Raw genomic sequence first — 5537 nt, forward strand, 5'->3', positions numbered from 1 at the left:
GGGTGATCTATTCAGTTGATGTTGCCAGCACAATGCCTGGTTATGCGTCTTTGGGCAGTTGCTCCTGCTTATCTAGAGTCGAGGTCAAGTGGAAATTTCGAGGACGAAATTTCTTTAAGGAGGGTAGAGTGTTGTACCCAGTCCAAATTTGGACCTAGGATTTTTCTCTTATTTTCTGTGAATGCATTAGGGTAAAATGGTCATTTTGCATTAATAGATTTTTACTGGATTGCACAGTTGGTTATGTGCGAAAATTCTGCCAAAAACAGGGGGCAATTCGGTCATTTGGATTTTGTTTCCATTCTTGAGTTAGAGGGGCAATAGAGTAATTTAGAAAATGATAAAAACATTGTAGCAGCCCATTACTATAGTTAAACTAGCCTGTTCCTGTAGTTTTTGCAGCCCAAAGACTATTGATTCCATCCGCACTCAGTAGCACCCTCGACATCAGAGTGACCCAAGATCGTTGAAGTGTACTGTAGAAACCCGACACTGTAGCAACCCGAGAATTAATATCCAAATCTTTTCTCTTCCTTCTTCTTTCCTTCTCCTTCTTTGTTTCTCCATGCCGGCCGAACCCTTAAAAAATCCCTAACTATTTCCGCGACCAATTCCGCGAACCAACACCAAAAATTTATTCCCCACATCCTCTTGAGTAAGGTAAGAGCCTTTATCCAAGTTTTTTTACCATGTATTTCTTCCAGTATTTTTCATTGTATTCTCTGTTTAGAAACCTAGACCAAAACCTTAGATTTTTCAAGATTTGTGGGAGTTTTTGAGCTTAAAATGAAGCCCTTGATGTTGTCAATTGTTATTCATGAGAATTGTGGCAAAATTTCATCGTTTGATGTTGTAAAATGAGAGAAAACCATTTGTAAGGTTCGGGTTTTACTGTAGCATTCCCGACGTTACTGTAGCACCGAAAAACTTTGGCCTTTTATTGTATTTCTTTGATCCAAATTGAAGCTTTTCATTCATTGAACTTATTGGAACTAGGTTTACTCCATTCTGAGGTCGTTTGAGTCCAAAATGACAATGTTTTGCCCTAAAACCCTAAGGTTTCGTATTAGACATGTATAAATGTATTTGCATGCATTTTCTTTTAGCTATCATTCTTGTGTTCATTAGTATTTGGATTCCCTGCTTGTATCTAGGTGGCGAAGCACCTCCAAAGGGAAGGAAACCGCCAATCAGTGTGCGCGTCTCCATACGAGGCAACATGTCTTGTGAGTGGGTTATGTTGAATGCACAATTCTAATTGAATATCGAAAAATATTTTTAATTGTTTTTCTGAAATGATTTTCATGGCTTTTATCATGTTTTAAATCACTATTTCATGGATGAGAAGAAAGCATAGATGACCGCTAGAAACTATGTTTTATTTGGAATGACTTGTGGTTTACTCTCTGAAAAAAAATCATGAGAACGCTTACTAAGGACATACATGTTTGGTGGATGAATGGAAATTGTTGATTATTACAATGAGTTCATTAAGCTTATGTGTTATAAGTGAAATTGATTATGTATGTTCAAAGGATGATTTAATCTCCCTAATGATGCATAATTTCGAAGTTTTGAGGCATGATGTGATAAACATGGTACATGGAACCCTGATGAAGTCTTGAATGCTAAGGTATATGACTACACTAGTATATTGAATTGGAATAACTTGTGGAACCTTATATATGATTTTGGCTAGTCAGTGAAATTTATACTAATATATTCTTTGTAATATTTGAGAACCATGGGTGACATAATTACACTTCTGTTGTAGGATTCTCACAAATTGATGAGGTTTGTTCTTGTGAACATAGTGTAGGGTGCTTAATTGTAGTTTGATCATACGGGATATACATATGTATATATATATATATATATATATATATATATATATATATATATATATATATATATCGGGTGGATGCCAATGATTATGATTATTATTCTAAATGGAATTTATTTAGAAGGTTGATGATGAATAGCTTGAGCTATATATGTGACAAGTGTTGAATTGCGAAGACCCGAATATTCCTCGTGAATTTTTTTAATAATAGTTTGATTTAATACATCCTTAGAGGAGATAGTCAACTTGTGAGTATTTTTGACAATGAAATTATTATAGATGAAGTAAATATTAATGTTGAGGTAGTGGCACTATGATAAGGATTTAAGACATTGTTGAGTATAAGAGAGGCTCGAATAGTAAAGGCTTGTGAAAGTAAATACCTAATGATGTGTAAAGTAGGATTTAATCAATGTATATTGGTAGGTGTAAATATATGTGATGAGATGAACATATTTTTCATGACTTGTAAAAGTATTTAGAGGTTGTGATAGACTAGACCTTGGGGATTAATCTTGTATTTGGAGGAAAAACTTAGTGAGTGAAGAAAGAGAAAGCTAGAATGATCCTAAGTAACTTGAGGTTTAACTAGAACAAAAAGTTATGCTTGTTTTGATGCCTTTTATTGTATTTCAAAAACTTAATGTTTCTTTTTCTACACTGTTGGCATCAACTTTTTAGAAATGGTTTGTAAAACCTTTCACTTGTATAAGCATGCTTTTTGATAATTATGGTTATGAAAAACAAAAAGGGTTTTTTTATTTCGAATGACATGTTCTTCTAGATTGTGGATATTATAATGCGTTTAATATTGACTGGTTTTTATTGTCTCAAAAGCAATGCTTCGAGCTTCGCATATTATTGGGTTATTCTTGGCATTTTGGACGAAATGTTTTTGAATGTATTGGCACATCGGGATTGGAATACTTTTTTTGAAAGTTTACATGCATTGCTATGCTTTTGGCTTTGGATTTGTGGAAATAATGTTTATTCCCGATATGTGAATGCTTGTCCCGGATAAGGACCCCGTGGCATGAGTGATTCGATTGTATTATTGCTACTGACTATATGTTGGTTTGGATGGTGACGGCGGGCTAAGGCCCGACTATCGCGATGAGTGGGTCCCAACGGGCCGGCCCTTTTAGAGGTGGCGTTGTGGACCTGGGTGTTGATTTGTCCAGATCAGGTGGGAGCGTAGAGCCCTGATTGGATGATACATCGGGATCTCGGGGTCACCACACGGGACCGGTGGGCCAACGTCAAGGGTGCGAAGACCTTGACGGCTCTCAACTTAGTCGCGACGGCGGCTAAAGTTAGAGAGAGTGTTTTTAGGCCATTGTTTATTTGATCGAGATGAAATTTCAATATTTGAGGAAAATTCTATTTTCTTGCAATTGGTATATTCGAAGTGTGATCTTTCACATAGCATGTTTGATATCTTAATGCTTTTCGAACATGTATCATGCAGAATTGAGGACTTGTGATTATCGAGGATTTTATTTATTTAAGTTGGTTTTTCTACTCATTTTGGGAACTTATATTCAAGCATTTGTTTTATACATGTTGATGTTTTGTCTATACTCGCGAGAATTTATGTTTTGGTTTTAAATACCAAGGTTTCTTATATTACACTTTCATTGTGTGGAAATTGTGAAGCGTTTCAGTCTACTTATGTTATTGTAAAATGTGTTTATTGTATTTCATCGATTTGTTTTGATATTCTGTTAGATTTGTGCTAACCCATTCACTGAGTGACTATGGTTACTCACCCCCTCCTCTCTTCCAGGTTTTAGTGGTTTTGGTCGTCATAGCGAGGCGAAGTGCTTGGCAATTTGTATCCCGAGTCAGGTTGTTTGTTTACTCTTAATCAGGTTGCATTGTATGAGTGCAGTGGATCCACTAGTGTTATTAACTCTGTAAATGTGATTTGTATATCTTTCACTTTACTATTGATTCTTCGAGTGAAAGTTTTGTTTTTGGTACCTTTATTATTGCGGTGTTGTTTAGCAGGAGTTTGTGAGCCTTGCGATGACTCGAGGGTTGAGTGGTGTGTGTCCCTCCTCGGGATCGTCGCGGCGGTTGTCACGTGGCGGGCCCGCGGGTCGGGACGTGACAACTTTCCTTGGATGTTCATATTTATCTTAGTCAGGACCTTGTGTTGTATGAAGAATTTACCTAGTGTTGGGGTTGTTGTTATCATTATCCTTATGACCTCTATGCTGTGATTATCTATGTACTTACCTTGTATTAAATTGATGTTCTTGTGTAGTATGGTTGTTATACGTCTTGATTGTTAAATTATTCTTTGTTGTTATAGTGGTATTGCACGGGGAAAGGGTTAGCTCTACGGCAATTTAGGGTTAAGGCAAGTATTTAGCCTCCCCTGGGTTGTCATGGCGGTATGTCATGTGTGGGACCCACGGGACGGGGTGTAACAGGGTGATTGGCATTCTCTAGGGCAAAGCAAAGGGGAAAGAAGGGGGAAGAAATGGGTGATCGATTGAGGGAGAGGGTTTATGAAGGCAACTTGACGTGGCATCCAACTTGGCAAAGAGACTCCACGCGGATAAGTTATCCAACTAGCATAGCCACGTGTGCATCCGACGTGGAAAATAATATCCATACAAGCAATTTGACAGACACATCAATAATCTCTCACCGGAATTGTCTTAGTGCCTCCCGTTGAAAGAAAATTAAAGTAAGATGCTCAAATTGATACAAATCAAAATTAGGTGCTTAAAATGAAATCAATACATACTTAGATACCTACAGAAATAAATTACCCCTTCTCTTATAAGATTAATTATGGGATCTATGTAGATGGTTTGTCATGTACAATGTGACATTGAGCTACCATATATTTTGTTAAATTGGTTGCTTGAAGAGTCATATTTTAAGTTCCGTACTCGTACTTGTCACAACATTGCCAAACATGACTTTACCAACGCCAACGATACCTGCTCACTAAAAGTGATTTTTTATAATCAATTAAATATTATTCATAAATGATCCAACCATTAAAAATTCAGTTGTTATCATCAACCATATTCTGGAATAGACATGGATAATTTTTCCTCTATAATTTGATACTGAAGTGTTCTTTCAAGTTGGTTGTGTAAAAAAGTTATATTAATTGCAAGTTATATTTTCATATGTATGGACTTAGAGGTGGCATAGGCAAGTTGACTGGGCCAGCTGGGCCTGACCCAATGAGTTTAGGGTGACAACTGGTTTACAGGCTTGCCTATCATTTTTATTTATTTTTAAATAAAATTATAAATATAATTTTAAAAATAATGAAATTAAAAAAAAATACATTTTGTTGGCCATCACTACTTTTATAAAATGTTGTAGTGTGCATTTTGTTATCCTAGCCGATATGGGATTAAATGTGCATAATATAAACTTATTTAGTATTTATATCTTTTTGGAAAAAAAAGTAATGTTAATTAAAAATTTTTTGTTGGATCAAAAAGGCTCATAGCCCAGTAGTATTGGCCTCATTATGAGAAACGAGTGTTAGACATTTACGATGTCTAGAATTTGAGTAGCTAGAAACAATGGTGGTAACGAGTGCCCAGTTGTAGATGCGGGCTTTTTTTGCCCACGTCCCATTGTCACGGACTCGGACTTCTCTCCCGATCACTCCGTGCGGCACTTGATCACTTGAGCTTGATCAAGTCAGCCCTTTTGA

At 36.4% G+C, this 5537-nt stretch overlaps 1 long non-coding RNA gene across 1 annotated transcript; it reads left to right on the top strand.

Moving 5' to 3' along the window:
• Positions 1 to 618: 618 nt before the first annotated feature.
• LOC120276289 lies at positions 619 to 3788 on the top strand. The gene is made up of 3 exons (XR_005541207.1): positions 619 to 660; positions 1155 to 1226; positions 3630 to 3788. It is a non-coding gene; the product is annotated as an uncharacterized LOC120276289 (long non-coding RNA).
• Positions 3789 to 5537: the final 1749 nt, after the last annotated feature.

The sequence above is a fragment of the Dioscorea cayenensis genome, chromosome 14 (genome assembly GCF_009730915.1).
Source record: "Dioscorea cayenensis subsp. rotundata cultivar TDr96_F1 chromosome 14, TDr96_F1_v2_PseudoChromosome.rev07_lg8_w22 25.fasta, whole genome shotgun sequence".
Taxonomy (NCBI): domain Eukaryota; kingdom Viridiplantae; phylum Streptophyta; class Magnoliopsida; order Dioscoreales; family Dioscoreaceae; genus Dioscorea; species Dioscorea cayenensis.